General features: G+C 47.4%; 1 protein-coding gene across 11 annotated transcripts in view; it reads right to left on the bottom strand.

The window, feature by feature from the left end:
* Positions 1 to 19,428, bottom strand: part of LOC135385833 (CUGBP Elav-like family member 4) — a 455,429-nt gene that overhangs the window by 90,671 nt on the left and 345,330 nt on the right. The window contains exon 1 of one of the 11 annotated variants that reach the window (XM_064615384.1): positions 826 to 876. The exons of the other annotated variants lie outside the window; for them this stretch is intronic. The gene's annotated coding sequence lies outside the window, so the exon portion shown is untranslated. Of the gene's footprint in view, positions 1 to 825; positions 877 to 19,428 lie in introns of those variants that run through there. 11 annotated transcript variants of the gene reach the window in all.

Raw genomic sequence — 19,428 nt, 5'->3', positions numbered from 1 at the left:
TGCTGATACTCGCTCACCTATCCTTCGGATCACGGCAAATGTGGCTTCCAGTGGCCTACGCGGACACGCCGTTGGAAGGCAGGATTCCTGGCATTAAATAGGTGCACCGATTTAGCTCTCGCTTCCGCCATTTAAACAGGCAATTTCCACATTCTTGGGTCTTCTCCCCACGGGCGCGCCGCCGGATGTCTGTACGAGAGACAACGGATTCGGCCCACTTTTAATTAATTATGCTAGAAGAGCGCGGTCCCAGCCGCAACACCGAGCGAGCGACTTTGCTGCAGGAGCAGCAGCCTCATTATTTATAAAGAGCGCGCCACCATGGCTTCCCGCAAAGACAACACTTGCTGCGCCCCGTTATCTTTGCGCTAGGCGAGCCTACAGCTAATTGGCCTCTGTCAGAAGCAGTAAACTGCCGAGCTTTCAAGTTTCCTCGAGCGAAACTTTTCCCGGCAACAACAGCGTTGGAGGCGCGTCACCTTTTCGGCGCGACCTCGCACAAAGAAGATGATTGTTGCACCGGGAGGTTCCACCCGAAACAAGGCGTTCGAGCTTTACGAGTTGCGCAAAAAGAATACGGGAGCTCTGATTGTGAAAGAGCGTCGCCGTTGGGTCGCGAGCGATCACGTTGAACTTCAATTCGCTGGTGTTGACGATACTGTGGCGCCTCCTTGTAGGTAACATCGAGGCTAGAGTATAGGCTCTTCTAGTTTTGTCCGTTTCTTGCCTCGTTGTCTCGATTTGTAACGACGGATGTGTGATATCTCACGGGCTTGACCCACCTGACACTCTCACACATGTATAGTAACAAAAAATCCAACTCACCCTAATGAAACAATGTGATCGTTCGCGTGAAAGTATTGCTATCCATGCGTCATACCCGGCGTGAGAGACCAACACCTTCTAGATAACAGAGTAGGCCTCACCTCAACAAGCTTTTAATAACGTCACGCACCTGCCCGGCTGCCATACATTTTCAATGAGTGAGCTTTTCTCGTCTTCGCTCTTTCAGTGACGTCACATCTATCTATCGCCGACAGCCACAGTAGGGATAGGTGCGTGACGCCTATTGAAAGAATGCAGAAGCCTTCTCTGTTATCTAGAAGGTGTTGGTGTGACTAGCCGGTGAGTACCACTGTGGCGTAAGGAATTCTATTTCTCATTCTTTTCCAAAATCGAACCTGCACGTCACTCGTCGCCAAAGAGAAAGTCTCGGAAGGGTGTCGCGAATATTGATGATATCGAATTGATCGCGCGAATAAGGCCGAAAGGCAGCTCTGTCATTCCGCTCGTGGGACAGTTTACCTTCCTCACTCGTTCAGAATTCTAATCTGCAGCAGTCTCGCAGCGCACTCCATCATTATCATCTTCTAACATAGTTACTCTTCCCATTCGTATTCCTATAATGCATCTTATGTGTTATTCTTTGATTTTTGGGTAGACTATGTGCGATCGTGCGTGTATATTACGTGCAATGTATTGTTTCTTATGTTGATTGTTTTAGTTTGTTTATTTTGTGTTTATTTTACCGGACTGGGTTATGTGTTGTACATACTATGCTGTTCTGACAGCATAAATAATGTTGCACACCAAGGATATGTTTGAACCTGAATGAACCTGTTTGAACAATGTATGAACTTGTTGTTTCTATGCTGTTCCTAGTGCTGCCCCCTACGCGCGTCCAAAGGGCCCTTTAGGTTACGTAAATTAACAAATACTTACTCTAACTGATACAAATCGGAAAGCCATATGCTTCGAGCTTAGATGACTAGCATCAGCATAAAGCCATTCACCCTGACTGTAACTATAGGTCCTTGTGATAACGCTGTGCAGCCGTCAGGGATTCCGGGTGCTGATGGAGTTCTTGAGGACTACCTATAGACTTAGATGGTTTAGTCGCACGTCGTGGTTTCTGCTATTACCTGTCCTGTTCAAGAAGATGCAGAGCGTGTTCGTAGCTTGGAACATGACGGAGCAACGCGAAGAGGACAAGGGCAGATACAGACAGCGTTACACTAGCAACTGGTTTATTCAGGCTTCAGTGGTTATCGGGATTGTGTTGAATAAACCGGTTGTACACAGCCACCTTTGGACACTTATCAGAAGAGCCACACTTACCACATAGCGGGCATGTCGGCTGAACAGAACTGTAGTTGTTGGCAGTCATTGAGTACGCGAGTATGGATAGTATGGATACGAGTATGGATATGGTGCCTTTTACGTCACTTCGTGGCAGTCACGTGTGCCTGCAGTCTATGCCTCACCTCCTGTCATGTGTGCTTCTGTGTGCGTGTCTGGGTGATGCGGTGATTTCATTCTCATTTCTCAACTCCACACATGGAATTGCATAGGATATCGCAGCGAAAGCGGCGAAGCAATCCATGTCATAATGGAAACTTGTGCATTGTTGTTATTCTGGGGAGAGGGAAATTGATTACCGCGCGTTCCGGAACTACGCGCGTAAAACGCAGCGCGGGGCAAAAGCTTTATCCCACATTATATACGGTACGGAAAAGGAGAGCAAAAAAAAAGAGAGAGAGAGAGAGAGAGAGAGAGAAACAAAATTTCGGGGTCGCTAGTAGTCGGGGTACTACCGCTACGTTTTTCCGTGAATACGCCTCGCATGAGACACGGAAACGACAGACATCGGTTTAAAAGTGTACATTTATTTCAGATACATTACGATGATCTCTTAGAAGCTAATGTTAGAATCTACACTCACAGAAAACAGGACGCGTAACGGCTAACACATCACAGTGACAATGCCATCTGTGAACGGGCTGTACTACACACACTTAACTCTTATAACACTAGCTTGTGTAACATTGGACGATGATAACTGAAGTAACTTACGTAAGGCATGCTGCTCACATTCAAAGACCTCACAAATATCCAATCTGGGCTACCGTCGCATTGGAAACAGATGCGATCGCATATGCTACAAGCGTGCCCGAACTCGTTTTGGATGAAAATTCTCTCGAAGTACATGTCCCCAGCTTGCCAACGGTCGTTAAGTGAGGAACGGACAGCGATGCTCGTTGCCGGAACCTCTACCACCTCTATTTTCATGGCAACTGCGCGTTCATTCCTTTGTGGACGCGTCGAATCCGAGGTGGATGGAGCTTGCAGTTCAGGGCCGCGGCCGCTGTCTGCGGGTGAGCCAAGTTGCCAGATCTTTTTTTTTTCTTTTTCTCTTGAGCTCCTGCCCATTTCGTTTTCCTCTTCCTTCGCTTTCGGCCTTCCTCGTCGTTGTCATTGCCACAAGGTGTGGGGCCCGGTTTGGGTGCCCCGCCCCCTTGCCCGCCTACTGTTTGATTGACAGTTTGAGTGACCAAAGTGACAGTTTTCGTGTCGCTCGGTTTTCCAGAATGCCACCCTACTGCCGATTTTAAAGACGTATTCACGTCAAAAAACCGTGGCGCTTGAAACGGTCAGCTCGGTTCAACTTTGTGTCGCCGATACAGCGGGCAAGCTGCTCCAGTATATCAGAGTCACTCCAGTACTGGAGGTGGGCAACGTCACGACTGACGCCCTGGGGAACGTGCGGCCACACACACACACATTCCCCAGGGAGTCAGTCGTGACGTTGCCCACCTCTGTGAAGCCTAGCAGTACTAGCAGCTTGCTTCCCGCATTGTATGTGAATAACCAAACATTCAGCGTTCAGCTTTCACTGGACTTTCCGTCCTTCAGGAAACTAAGGAAAACACAATCTGTGCCATATCCCACAACTTGAGCTATGTTATTTTGATCGGAGCTATCTTTGCGGTGCATTACAGGTGGATGAAATAAGTTATCGAACAGAATTGCAAGGCGATATTGTTAACTAGAATGTACAGCAACTAGCCATGCCATTGAGGCCCAGTCCGTTCGTACCATTGAAGTGTGAAGACCATGCATTGGTCATTGGCGTACATAAGCGTGAAAGGAAGCACTTCGTTAATTTGGCATTACGGATATTTTACTTCTCCGTTTTTGTATGCAGTTTGAAACTACAAATGTAAGATTCAAGAAGCATCAAAGCATCAATTGCTGTGATCGTTGCCTCTTCTCGTGGTTTCGTGTGCACATAAGCACTGCATTCGATTTGGATGAACGCCATCCCCATGCCCTTCATCGGCTTTTCACGTAGTGAGGGAGGGCGAAAAACTGATGTCGCCCTCTGCGTGATGATGTGTGAGTGGGGTTTCGGAACTCCAATGTACAGGTTTGAGAGAGAGAGAGAGAGAGAAACATAACAAACCCAAACAGTCGAAAAAGGGGAGATAGACAAAACATTACACTCTTAAAAATGAACTTCACCACATAGCACTCTCCTAGCCAACCATCATCCCGAATGACAACGTTCTCACCCCTGATTTGTTGAAAACGGGAGGAGGAGCCTATTTTGTGTCCATTATGCACGGCACAAAATAGGCTCCTCCTCACGTTTTCAAAAAATCCAGGGCGAGAACGTTGTCATTCGAGGTGATGGTTGGCTAGGAGCGTGCTATGTGGTGAAGTTCATTTTTAAGAGTGTAGGAAAGGTTGCTCCAGCGAAGACAACAACAACAACATAGATGAATGGATGATGATGATGACGTGGGATGTTTCCCTGCGTTGAGTGCAGGACCCTCCCACTTCCAAAAAGGATAAAGGATGAGGAAGGAAATCCCTACAGTTCGTGAAGGAGGCCGGTGGCCCTCAGAAAGGAAAGAAAAGCGCCAAACGCACGGCACTGATGTCCAGGGGTACTCCATGGGCCGAGAACTTTGCAGATGTTGAATGGCCTCTGATCCAGCATTTCAAGTTGACATTTAAAGGCCCGTCGCTCGCGTACGTACTGGTTGCAGTCTTCTAGAATGTGTCGGATTGTTGCCGGGAAACCACAAGTTGTACACAGCGCCGTGTTGTTGTTGCCCAGCCTATACCGGAGTACAGAGGTGAACGCGACGCTAAGTCGTACACGACGCACGACAGACGTAAAGAGGCGAGGGAAACCGCCTGGCATTTCAAATAATAGAGTTGGGTCAACAGCATACAGAAGCGACCACTTGGTGATGTCATGACACCATTCCTGATGGGCCCAAGGCGACGACAACGCGGACAAGAGGGAGCGTCTATCCCCATTTGAAAGTATGATGGGGACTGCTGAGCGGCGATGGTGAGCCGCAGCAGCTACCCGATCCGCTACTTCATTGCCTCTTATTCCAATGTGGCAAAGGACCCATTGGAGGGTCAGCCGGTGGCCCCTGTCTTCTAAAACCTTGAGGGTCGTCAAGATGTTACCACGGTAGCCAAGGAGCCACGGATGCCCATGTTGTCTATGCACTGTAGTGCTGCCCGCGAATCTGTGTAAACCACCCAGAGGCGGGGGTGGTGATCCAAAATAGACTTGAGGAATAACAGGATAGCATACAACTCCGCAGAGGTGGCCGAGGTGCGGTGCGATAGGCGGAACCCACGTGAAATTGACTCCTCTGGAATTACAAATGCCGCAGATGAGCCGCCAGTAGTGGAGTAACCGGATGTGAGACGAGGTGGATGGTTTCGGCAGTGTCCATGGTGCTACTGAAGAAGCGGTTGGGGCAACAGTGAAGGCAGGTATATGGTCCGTTAGTTCTTGCGCACACTGCGCGATTTTGCTGCGGTTCCGCTTACGCAGCTTCTGTACCAGTGGGTGACGGCGATGGTGAGCGCGCAATCGCAAATTGTGGCGGAAAGTTTCTCTCTGGCGGAGGATGCCAATTGGGAGTTCCCTGGCTTCGGCTACCACCATCCTCGTCTCAGCGCAACGCGGAACGCCAAGACAGGTCCGCAAGCTGCGCGCCAAGACGCAACGGAGCTTGTGTTCGGACGTCCGTGATAGTCTGTGCAACGCAGGAAGGCTGTAGACTACAGAGCCACGAACAAGGGCTTTGTGGAGTGCAAGAAGGTCCCTCTCAGTACATCCCCAGCGCAAGCCGGCAAAGTGACGTATCACAGCCAAGAATCCTGAAGCATTATATGTATTATTCGGAGATCAGGGCTCGTTTAACAAAGATTAGGGATTAGATTTAACACATTATTAGGGCTGAGTGGCATGAGCACCCAAAGGCGCTAACATCCCTTGGGCATCAGGGCACAAAGGGAAGCAGCGCACAGAGTAGTTACCACTATGGAGATTGCGCAAATGTGACGAAACCTCTATCAATACATTAGGCGACCCAAACATTGATACAGTTTTGTTTCAGTGTTTTCTAGTTTGCTTCTCTGCAACTGATGCCCCATTTTTCTTGATAGAGCGCCCCGTTCACGGAACCACTTACTGCTTCCAAGATTGCGACGCAAAGCAAAACAGAAACAAACAGGAACGTTCATCGAACAGTTCATCCGTAGCGATTATCGGTCTTCTTACGGTCTTTTTTGGGCACTGTGATATCCTGACGACTGGCTTTTCTATCCTGTCCGGAGCTCAAGGCATCCCAACTCTTCGCTTGATCGGATTACGTCTGACAGAGTGTCTTCCAAAGAGGTTGAGACTTTTGCTGGCGCCATCGATACCTTGATAAAAGACGATCGACCGTACAACTCGACACGATAGTAACAAAGATTGCCGCTGATCACCAAACAAGGCGGCACAGCTCAGTAAACCCGCAAGGAAGGTATAAAAGTGGCGAGTTATGGAGGCTTTTGATGGAGTACTTCTATGGACTGCTCTCTCATCTGCGATGATATTTTAGTAGCAATTGAGACCATTCTTATGTGAGTGAATGCACACAACAAAATGGAGGAAGAAGACAGGATTGGCATCTTGGTCCCGCAGCAGCATCTGGAAGATGTCTGGCTCGTTGCCACAGCGACGGAGCACTGTGATTGTGCACACAGACAATACAGTAGCTATAACCAACATGAACACTGTTTGCACTTGTACGACACATGGTCGTATATCTCAGGCAAGCCGTCTCCTTCGTTGATCTTTAGAAGGGTTCGAGGGACGCGGAACAATGTCTCCAGGATGACTACAGGTCCTGTGGAAAATCGAACTCGCTCATCGACCGATCTCAAAATTAATTAATTAATTACAGCCCAATTTCTTTTATTAATCACATTTTCATGGATTAATTACGTGCACGATAACTTTCGATACATGACTAGCGAACGCCACAATTAACACGACATAAACGACGCGCGCGTTGGACGCTGTCGTCTGTCCGTGTTATTGTCGCGTTCTGTCGTTACGAACTTTCGATATTATGTAATTGTACCCAAATTACTTTGGCAAATATTTTGTAACGAACTTGGAGTAACTTTCAGAATTACTTTGCATGAGACACTGTGCATGTGGAAATGCCCTCTTTCACCGTTTTACAGTGGCATTTTAAAGGCATTCCTGAAAGTTTTGCAGCCTCACTTTCTGCATGTCCTTGTCTTTGCCCCTAAGCAAAAATTTCTAGTCATCACGTTCCACTGGTCATTTAATACTCCCTTCATTATTCGTTCCACAGGGAAGAAGAATGAAGTTATGCATAAAAAGTATACACTGAAATCAATGTAAATTAGTGTAACTCAATCTCTTTTCACAGTAGCTCTTATTGTAACAAAGTTAGAGTAATGATTTTGTAATTGTAACTGTAACTTAACTACCTTTATGAGCATGTAGAGCAAGTGCAGTTACTTTTGAAACGTAATCTTTATAGGTCTGGTCTCGAGAGGCCCCCAGTTATCGTCGTAAATCGCGGCAACAGCCCCAGAGCAGCTACATAAGCCAATATTGACAACAATATCGCCAATATCGTAATACCGGAACCAAGAATGTTGCTGTTGTCACCCATCTCGTTGTCACGACCTATCTGTGGTCGTTGTTGGAACCAATTGTGCGAGTTCTCTCACATATTTTTTTTTTTTTTCGTGTTAGAGCCGCGAAACGTACAACTGTGGCTATGAGTGGCATACAGACGTGGACAGATGGAGAGAGGACAGCAGGAAGGAGAGGTGGAGAGGAGGTGTTAGTATGCGTCCTGGGACGACTTCAGGGGGAACTGTGCCGACATTCGTCTGGAAAGTCTTCGGAAAACCCAGGGAAAACCTCAGACAGCACAGCCGGTGGTAGGATTCGAACTCACCACCTCGCGGTCTTCAGCACCACCTTGGCTACTACCAACGAGCGGGACGCCTTAACCCGCTCGCCCATGCCGCTGGTCTGTCTCACAGAACATACTCGCTTTCTAATGTGAAGCACTAAGCCTAGCATGCGAGTCAGTGTGGTTGCGGCACAGCTGCACACTGACAAGAGTAGAGGTGTTGTGGATACCCTTGGCACGGTGAACGAAACACTAGTTGGATGGTATGTCAAGATATCACGAAAGGGTGTGTATTGTTCGAAGGCTGCGCATATCTGTAACTTCAAAGTATGTAAGCCACGTCGGAGACGCCCACGGGCTCATAGAGCTAGTGGTACACACAGAGTGACGAATACGTAGCACTGATATTTTCCGGTTTTCCACCACAACTGACAACGAACCGACGCCATAACTCTTGGCAAAGAAATTTCTCTGCGTAGATGTGTGCCAATGCGCTGCACGAAATATATTTGCAGTTATCAAATGTAGCGCAAGATGAGCATCACAGCACCAGCACAATTTACGTGAGACGATAAGACCAAACTAAAGCTAGATTATAGGATATAGCTCCCAATATATAGTTTCATTGCTCCCGTAATCGATGCGTACAGTCACACATCTTAGTGGACATCCGACCATTAGTATGACTGAACTTCCCTATTTGGTAGGGCAATAAATAACCATGCAGGTCGCGCTCAGGATCCGAGGCTGGGCCTCTGCAAATTGCTCCAGGGGCAATTACGAAACGAGACGCTATGCAAATTCCATGGCCGCTCTGTAAACAGCAGCAGCGCTCTGGATCGATGGATTCATTTTGAGTCAGGTTGCCCACAAGCCATGTACGACCACAGCTATTGGTTCAATCTTGTTCTGTTCTATTGAATCTCGTTCTCGAGGTAAACCTCAATGCAATAGAAGCATTTATCAATATTTAAGCATAACGAAGACAGAAGGAAAGAGGAAGAACTATTATACCCTCGGCCACCAGTGCGTCAATGCTGGTCAATTTTGAGCTGGGCTGAGAAGTGGCATGGGCAATGGGTCGTGCATTGCTATACTGCAGATTGATGGGTCGGTCATTTCGGTGCCTTCTCGTAGCCAGAGGATCATTTCGTCAGCACTGCTAAGAACAAGCACGTTGACAGGTTGACTGCGTTTCCTAAAGGGAACGCATTGAGTGAATGAATCCTCTGTTCCGTTTGTGTTGGTGTCAAGGTAACAGAATCACTTGTTGTGTCCCATTAATTTCCGAATGGCTGCACAAATGGTTTCCGTCGCCGCATTGTCTTCACATCCTATCTATCATTCGGACCGTAAACACTCAGTCACGTTCATTTGAGAATTTAAAAGTGTTCAGACTTCCAAGTGTTTTCTGAAACAGTTACTCGCTCTTCTTCTACCAATCATGAAGCGACCGAGTTATCCCACGGAAGAGAGCAGCGACGCGCTGCAGGTGCAGAGAAGAGTACTGGCCATGTGGTCGGGCCCGCTGGTACCCGAAAAGACAGTGTTCAGTAATAAATAAGACCACGCTAACAAAGTGCAAGGAACTTGCTGGTGCGATGGAAGACAACGCGTAGAATAATGCTGCTTCATGGCTTTCAGGGGGCGTAATAAAATGAAAAAGGAAGGGGTGAAGGCGGAGCTTTGGGAAGGACCGACACGTCCCACCTGAAAGCGCTTCTAGCAGACACGAGCATTGCACTGTAGCCAACTGCTGTTGGCGAGAGCAACTGCACAGCATTACACCATACAGCCCTGATGCTCATCCTTGCCACCATGCCTCGGTACAACTCACTAATGAGCATGTTCACTGATGCGCAATGTCGCGAATGCGTGAGCAAAGGCAGAGCTGGACGTAAGCGAGATGAGTGAGCAATGAGGCAGCTGAGTACCAACTAGCGCAGTGTCTCGTTCTAATGTGAGGCAGCTGAGCTGAGCGGATAACGAAACACTCCATATTATTGCGGGCGTTGTGCACATCAGCCGGACGAGGACCACCAAGCGGATCCCTCTCCACACCATCATCCTCACTATTACAATATCCCATTAAGTCATTCTCAATATGCTGTACACTTACACTGGCAGCACAAGTCCATGTGTCCATGGGCCCATGTCTGCTGCCATGCGAAGGCATGTGGCATTCACGTTAAATATGTCCCAACTGATTGCTTGGGAGGGGGGGGGATGTTAAGACATGCTTGCCGTTGTGGGCCACACGCCAGCGGGCATCGTCACGACTACAGCAAACAAAAACAAAAAGAGAGAGAAAGGATGAAAAAAAAAAGAGGATCAAAATCCGCTCATGCTCAATTATAGCGAATGAGCTGAGCATGAGTAAGTAAAGTGAGCGAGAGGTCAGTGAGCATGAATGACGTCACGGAGATCTGAGCGGGTGTCACAAGTACGGACATCTGCCTCCCACTCTGACACTAGAGCCGTAGTGGCCAGATCTGGAGTTGTTGTAGGGTCACACAAAGAACCGGCACTACGTGTTCTTGTCGTTCGCCTGGGACGTACTGTGTGTGAGCACAGCCCAACATGGGCAAATACTTTGAAAGTATTGCGGCAGTTTAATCAGCTGCACATTGCACGGCTTGCCTGCGATATAGCATGAGTTAAATTTTTGCGGTTGATTAAGAGTGTGCCCTTTCTCTCTAATGGACCATCCAATGAACGAACCGCAGTTATCCAAGACAGATGTATATTCGCGACAAAATACAAATATGGCTCTTAAGGGGAAGTAGGAACGATGTATACGGAATGTAATGTCGGATCGCGTGATGTCTGTTGTGCTTACCCCAGTGCACCACTGTTTCCAAACAATATTTCGTGTCTGTCAAACAAACTTTAGCGTGGACCGTTCGCGCACGCATCAGTCCTCAATGTGTGTCTGCATCGCGTGCGAGACTGCGATCTTCGCAGCTGTCTTAACATACCCCGAAATGTTCCCGAAGATGTGCCAAGGCTGTGTTACCGGCTCAACGAAATTCGCGCACCAGTTATAAAGGACCAAGGTGCGAGCGCCTACCATCAAAGGTGCAGGGAATTCATCGCCTGCAACTACGACGGCGTCATCATAAAAGGGAAAGAGCTATTCCTCGTGCTCGTTCGCAATCACGTTTTGAAAGCGGTCGTTCTTCATGGTCTCGCACACAGGTAGGGGGATGCCTCTTCAACACAGCTGCGAGCGTTCCCACGGGCTAAGCGTTGCGCAGATGGGGTAGTTGAATTATATCCATGAACTTGGAAGCACGGACGATGTTGATTAATCAAGAAAATGCATTAAGAAAAGTTCCTCTTTATCTTCTGCGCACTGTCCGACAAAGTTTCGGCATGCACATGTTATGTTCCATCTGAGTCGTGATGGTGCAAGGTGGCGTTTCCCGAGCAATATTTAGTGGATGGGAGTGGGCGAAGTGATTATGCGGTTCATTCCTGGACATTCCCAAGAAAATAGCTAATCGTGTTAATCGGTATTCTGTTAATTCGGTATTCCTGTTAATCGAAACCAATGTAAATTGCTTTTATGATCACACATCAACATCCCATTTATGTGCGTGTGTGCTTTTATGATAACCTTGTTTGGTTCTGGCATGTCGTTCCACCCTGGCACAAGTGTGAACAAATTTCTTTTCATACCTACGTGCACTCTTACTTCACTTCATTAAAGATACACATCCCATCACGGCGATGCGCCAACCCTGGGACTACGAACAACAACAACAACAACAAATAAGTAATGATGATGTCGTGAGATGTTTCGCCGCCGACGCGACACCCAATTCCATTGCTACCAACAACACTGCACTTTCTTACAGTTCAACAACAGATACAAATCCCTGATGACAATGTCATGGAGTATTTTACCGTTTAATCGGGACGTCAACGCGAACAGCTAGCACGTCCTCTGACATTCTGAACTTCTGCACCCCAAAGAGATTTTGACCATAAGTTCGGATACACGCCAGCACAGCGATAAAACGTGTCTCAATACAGGTACAAACTTGGAATTCCGTTGTATCATGAACGTCAACATTGATGGAGTGATTGATTTGTTGTTTAATGGCGCAACAACATTGACATCAACATGCACAATCTCTTAACGTTTAGCAGCTTGGTGTCTACCAGTTGAAATACAGGTACACATCAAGCTGCTTAACATTACGAGAACGCAGAAGCCCAGAACAAGCCCAGGAAGAACGTGCCGCAGTTTGCATTAGCGTCCTACGATTCCTCTCGGGTACTCGTTGGAGCATTCGATGCCTTTCAGCGTCCGCCCGCCAGATGGTGCCCTATTACGCGCCTATCCTTAATGACGTGTGCGGAACGTAAGAAGCAGTTCTTCTGGGTATCTTGACACGAAGCGTGAAGGTGGGCAAGAGGAATGTCATAGCCTTGACTGAAGCGAGGGAACCGCCTTTTTCGGCTCTTAGGACGCAAGGAATCCCTACATCACTTCACTCGCCTGGACTCTCGTCGCCCCTTGGTCCGGTCCGTACACAGGACAAATTCCTCGAGAGCACACCGTGCTGTGATGTCGTACCGAACCGAAATTCCGAAGCAAAAACTTTCATAACGTATTCTATCAACTATCAACGTCTATCAACTCCTATCAATCTATCTACGTCTATCAATCTATATCAATCCTCCTATTAATCTATCAACGTCTATCAATCCATATCAACTATCAACGTCAACTCATCTGCTTGTTGCACCATCCTGTTGTCTCCGACGGGGTCCCAGACATGTCATGCAAATACATGGTACATTCTTGTGTTGTCCGGCAACATAATCTTCCGTAGTCGGGGACGGGGGGATGTATGTGTATTCGAAAAGGTCATTCAGACATTCATAGTTACAGCGGAAGAAAGCAATTCTGCACGGACGTGTCTACCCACCGCATATAGGGTCTACTTGTTCTGCTGTGATGCAGATAAAGCATCTCCAACACTCCTAGGGCCTTAAGAAAGCAAGCGATAATAGCTCCAGTTGTCAACACATCAATCAAACAACATAAACTTGAAAGGAATGGTCGATAACGCGCAAGATGGATATACATCAGAGCACATACCATGACACACGTATAGCAGATATCACGTCTGCTGGACGTGCGACATCGAAGCACTTCACTTTCCTCCCTACTTATATGGAAGCGCGTTTCGTTTATTACCATCAGGCGGGGAACGACACGGCTATTCCCATTAAAAGCAGCATCTGTCTTATTCCACTTGCCCAAACAAAACGACGGGACCCAGCGGCAAAACGGAGCGACCACGAGTGGGTTCAGCGGTTGCGTGTTAGATGCACCTGGTGTCTCCTATACAACCCACACTATACTCTAAAGCTCTCTACGACTGCAATCTACCAAATGGCTATCGTGCACTATACGCGGTTGTTTGACGGGCGGAACAATCTCTCCATTACGGACGAAAGAACGTATGAAGGCGGACCAAAATTACATGTAAAGCAGAGCAGTTTGAGAAGTAATAAAAATACGCCGTTGTTAACTACAGCGGAGTTTGAGAAGCACTGGCACGGAAATAGGTATTATACGAATGTATTATACAGCATGCGTATATGTTTCTACAAATTGTTATGGAGCAAAGGGAGCACTGAAAATAAAAGTTATGCTGCAGCAATTCCCCGAATGCTCCGACCACACGATTTGGCTTAACTGTAATGAGTTCAGGGGACTGCGGGAGGAAAAGAAAGGAGACATTTTTAGGATGAAGAAAGCGACGAGGGCGATATTTCTGTGGCGACATATGTATGGATCTTTGTGTGATGGAAACGCTATTCTGAGTGTTTACTTCATCGCGCAGCGAGTGACCGTAAGCGAAACGCAGCGCTATTTATTCCATGCGGGACACAAAACACCGAGGGCATTCTCCAGCAGTCTGCCATATAATGCAGATGCTTCTCAACCAGAATCCGCGAAACTCTAGACATTAAAAAAAAGAAGAAAAAGAAAAAAGAATATCATTCCAAGGTTGGCTTGCGTGCAGAACGCAAATAAATTCGCTCCGAGATCATATGCATCAACAGGATTTCGTGTTCAGGTCACTTGCACTTAAAATACCGCGTTTGCGTCGCGTTATTCAGCGACGTTCATCATCTCATCATCAGGACACATTTCATCCTGTCCACTGTGCCTTGGAGTAGTGGGCCGCACCTCATGAGCCGAATTTCACCATTCATCATCATTAATTTATCTGTTGTTGTTGTTGTTAGATCCACGCGATAAAGTACCACATCAATTCGTATCATCCCCTTGCAATAGCAAACAAACCCGGACACTATGTAAATGTCGTACCCGTGCAATCAGCTGGTGGTGAGCGCCCAAATAAAACGAACCACCCTCAGGACACGACAGGCACTGTTAATTGCCTTATCCGCTGGAAACACTGGCAGGTCGCCTGCTGTCCCTATTTAATTCTAGACGCGAGCGGGACACCCAATCGAATCACGTTGCCGCGAAACGTAATACCACGTTCCCTGCTAAGGACAAACGAAGAAAAGGAAACAGAAGCGACACCTGACGCAAGAATAGAAAAGGGTTGCTTTGTATGCAAAGTGGATGGGTCACATCAGGAAGGGAGAATTCAATAAGTAACGTTAACGCGCAGAAAGGGTTTCGAGGCCAAGGTATTAAGAAGCCTCTCCAGTTCTTTTGGAATGTTTCTTCAAATGGCGTGGGTGAATGGAAACATGCCGACGTAGGGACGTTGGGGACTAAGGTATAATGGGATTTTGTGGGAAGTAGAAATGACTTCATCGACGAATGCTGTCTTGTGGCCAGCAGCTGTTATCATTCAGTGCACGTCGTGCCTCGTTAGGAAGATGCGGGCAGAAAGGTAATTCGATAGCTTTTGTCTCTTACTCGCTTTTAAACGTCCAGCGAGCTATCAGGCCGCCGAGTGAAGCTTCGGTGGAAACGGTGGGGAAAGGAGATACACACGTTTCGTCGGCACAAGCGCTCGGAAAATATGACATTTGGAAGAATACAATCAGGGAGCAGTTTAGCGAGTCGAGTTCCATTCGAATATATGTACGGTTGAACATCACTAAACGAAAAAGTCACGGGTGCATGCACTACGAATACTAAGAATTCACAATCCCGGATGTGTGTTCACTCTATAATACCCCTGTCGGACGTACTAATTTAGTGTCACTTTCAACGAGTGACACTTGCACTTAGTGTCATTTGTGTGATGTCACACGACATCTTTTAGTGACACTCGGGGGAAGTGCACTAACGATTTAGTGAGTTCCCCAAGCTCACTTCAGTCCTATTCGCCTGACCGAGTGTGTAGCCTCGACGGCAGGCTTTGTAGTACAGGAATAATTATTGAGAAAAAGGCGAGGGACCCCGACATAGGTCCCCGACACAATAGTCTTAAACAAGCGTTTTTAACAGGGTGTTTGTTTTATTTTAGTACGGTGTGACAGCCTGTAGTGTAACAGCCTGTGAGAACTTCACGTTCTCGGCGATCCGGCGGCGGCCATTTTTGTTGTGGCACATGTTTCAGGCCAATTAGTTTAATGTTGGAAGAATATTTGCAGAAGGTGTTTCTAAATAACAGGAAAAAAATTCTGAGGAAAGTATGGTGGCGCACGCCTAAAAATTCTGCCGCCGGTTATTCTTATCTATCGTAATTGCCATCATTGCTTAAGTGACACTGACTGAAGCCGTATAACAAGCACGAAGTGAAAGTGATGTTCGCTTGGTTGGAGTGCACTTTACGAAAATGACATTAAATTAGCCCGTGTGAAAGGGTATAAAGCAAACAGGAACTTATTATCCTGTTATTTGGTGGTGGTGGTGGTGGTGGTAGAACTGCTTGCAGTAGTCGGCCACGCTTAGGCGGGCAACGTCCCGACTATCGCGTGGGGGAGGGACCGTGCGTCCCAGGCCGACTTCACAAGGAACTGTGCCGACATTTGTCTTAAAGTCGCCTGAGGAAACCCCAGAGAAAACAACCAGACAGCACACACGTTCCTGTTATTTGTGCCGATGACCTCCTCTTACGTTATATCGAATTAGATATGCAACATGAAGTTCTCATCTCGTTATCATCTCCATCTCCAGTGGGTGTGGGTGGATGTGTCTGGCATTCCTTTCCTTAGGTGATCTGGGGTAGCCGGCCCTCGTGATGAGGGCTACAATCCCCATTTTTTTCTTTCAATCATCATCATAATCATCATCTCGTTATCATCGTCCTCATTTTTGCACAAGTAGGGACGGTGCCTAGCAACCTGAGGCCAACTTGAGCAATCGAGCAGAATATCACCACAACCACCTCAGTTTTCGGGCGACTAAATGCTGTGTGGGAGTTGTCACGCAAAGAACTGCAGCGACTATATGCACCGATGTGCCTCCAAAGCGCAACAATCATATCTATCAATAGCTAATGACGATAGTGACGTCTTATGAAAACGAACAATAAACTAAGCTAGGTTGTGGCCTTCAGTCACATTGGATAAATACCATCGATGAGGGGTAACAACAACAAGAAAGAAGCCTGAACACACGAAAGAGGCAGCGTGAGCATTTGGTTTAGAAAAAAGCAATAGCAAGCTCATCGAAGTTTGTCAATGGCTCTTCCTAATGCCCATTTTCAAGCACGCCCTATAGACGAAGCAAATGGGTTGTATGGCACGTAAATCTTTGAAGTGTACATCTACGGTGGATCCAGATGAAAGGGCTCCCGCCAACTTGGCAAGTTGCTGACAGTTCTCACTTCAACTTTGGAGATCAGAAACACCGCAATTGTACCGTGGGGATCCATTCCTGAAGCGCAGCTGGAATGCGGGTTGCGCGTAGACGAGAGCAAAGGGAGGAAAGCAAGCAATGTTTCTGAGGATGGCGGTGGCTAACGAACCGCTGGGCTCGCAATGCTCATATCACACGTCTTGCCTTTGCTATAAAGATACTGAGGCTGAGGCCATAAAGATACTAAACGCTCATATCAGCTCATGTAACTTCAAGAGGCTCGGTCTTCATCCTTTACTGGGGAGCCAAAAGAATGCGACCAAGGACGAAGAAACAAAATGGGGGTACAACTTTAAAAAAAAAACGGATCTCTTCAGCTCATGAGTTCTTCGTGACATCATAGCCAGCATTGATAATATAACTGCTGTATTGACGATAGCCTATGCAGTTCCATGATATCTCGTGGTTTGACAGATTATCATTGTTCCTGGCATTTTACAACCGTGTGTGTGTATGTATCATGCCGCGTAGGAATATGCCATGAGTTTGCTTTAATGATGACTTTGTAACATCTTTCATGAAGGCAGTTGGAAACAATACGAAAACATACGGATTATAGCATGTGTACTTTTCATCGTAAGGCAAAGCAGGAGCACCTAACGTGTATATAACGTTATTTAATTAGTAACGTTTCTCGTAATGACTTGATAACAGAAGACAGCTAGTCTATCGGTTACCAAGCTAACCCAGATTAACTTGGATATGACGAGAGAGGAAGAGAATGACAGCCATACACAATAACTTTTCGCTCTAACATCGAGAGCGTCCTTGTTGCTACACTTTTGTTAGCGAAACACGCATGCCATGATTAGAAGGAATAAAAGAGTGAATGCGCTGATCTTACACTGAAGCCCTAGTTCGTGCCACATACTCAGCTCCGATAGATTTACCAAGGCACCCAATGTGGGCAGCCCTAACCGAATCGTATTGAGTAACGCGACTGCAAAGGCCACCATTCCATATTACGTGAATGTCGTTCAGTGTATGGTGTCCTAGAATGCCTTACTTCAGCTGAAAGCTTCTGCTATGGCAACGATTCCCCTCTACGTAGTGTCTACACGCAAGATGTCGCAATCGCATGCACCTTTGAGTCCTCTTCATACCTTCAAGAAGGGACCACTGATGGCACTCAGCCCTTCCACATGAAGACACGTGCATGGGCCTCACTTCTTCGGAAAAGTTCGCCTCATTGCAGAACTCTAGAGTAAAGGAAGCGAACAAGAGACCCCGTACTGCCTGCTGCTTAGCTCCCGGTCTAGAGTTTCCACCGCAGGCAGCGTTTCAATTTTCCGCGACGACGAACTTGGGGGGAGATGTGGAGGGCAGCAGCGCCGATTTATCGGCAGCCATGCGAAAGGCAGGATCCCTGAGAGGGTTAAGTCCGGAGCGCGCGCAGTCGAAATTGGAAGATCATCTTTCAAACCATCAGAGAGCTAAACATGCATGGCGAGGTTTGGTGCATCGCCAACATGCAGCTTATTCTCAGACGTCTTTTAGACTGCAAGGAGTAACTACAGGTCGGATGCTGCAGCACATTCGGTATGTCCACTCAAGTAATTGGATCCGGGTATGCGCACGGGAGACATCAAAGGCTCTTCGGCTTCTGTTTGAACACAGGGAAAGATAGATGCGGGCACCCCAGAATGATATGTGGACACATATGAAGCATTATGGCCTATTCATGAAACGTGATGGTCTTTGTGGCAAAGAAGCGTAAATGTTTCATACGGGATACATAGCGAGATTGGAAAGAAAACGGTTGCGAAGTACGGGGGCGTTAGCTGTCTTTGCTGAAGCCCTCAGTGATGAATGGCGTACCTCGCTCATGACTAACATCACTGACGAAAATTGATGTTATCTTCAGAAAGCAAAAAAAAAAAAACATCGTTACATTACGTTGCTTGTGACGACATGGACACGTATCTTGGAGCAGAAGACCTGATGCATCCGAGCTGACAACTGCGCTCGTAAGCTGCCTACTGTCCATGTACCAATCGACAACCTACGCGAAACTTCAAAAAATAATATTTGCGAACCCAACGGCGGCACAGCCGCACCGACCACTGTGCGCGCACTTAAAAATTCTCTGCGAGAACGTTCCCCCTGGCGGTAAGACGACGACATGCGAGCGGACGCCATCGTTGTAATGACGCCGCGGTCTGCAGCATATGTTGCGCACGGAGCTCCCTTGAGAAAGCATTTCAGTTCCCGCAAGACTACCGGCTAGGCCCCTGACAGGCAAAGGTAAACAAGAGGGGTCCCTCCCTCCTCCTCCGATATTTTTCCGCATGAGCAACAGCATCATCAACGATGAGCTGCATAGCTTGGCGAGCGGCTCCATGGAATAAAAGGCCAGGAATTCGGTTCGCTTTTGCTCTTCACGCAAACGTTCCTCTCTTCTGCTTGTAATCGGGATTCATTTCCCGCGAGAGTGGTTTCGCTGTCGCTGAGCAAAGGGATACGTTAGGCACCGCGTCGGCAAAATGATGGTACACTGGAAGGAGGGAACGAAGACACGTGTGTAGATTGTCCGCGGCATGTACTAAGTACAGCGGCATATAAGGATGGCCA

Source organism: Ornithodoros turicata, chromosome 2 (genome assembly GCF_037126465.1).
Source record: "Ornithodoros turicata isolate Travis chromosome 2, ASM3712646v1, whole genome shotgun sequence".
Lineage (NCBI taxonomy): Eukaryota > Metazoa > Arthropoda > Arachnida > Ixodida > Argasidae > Ornithodoros > Ornithodoros turicata.
This window is presented reverse-complemented; position numbering and strand designations above follow the sequence as displayed.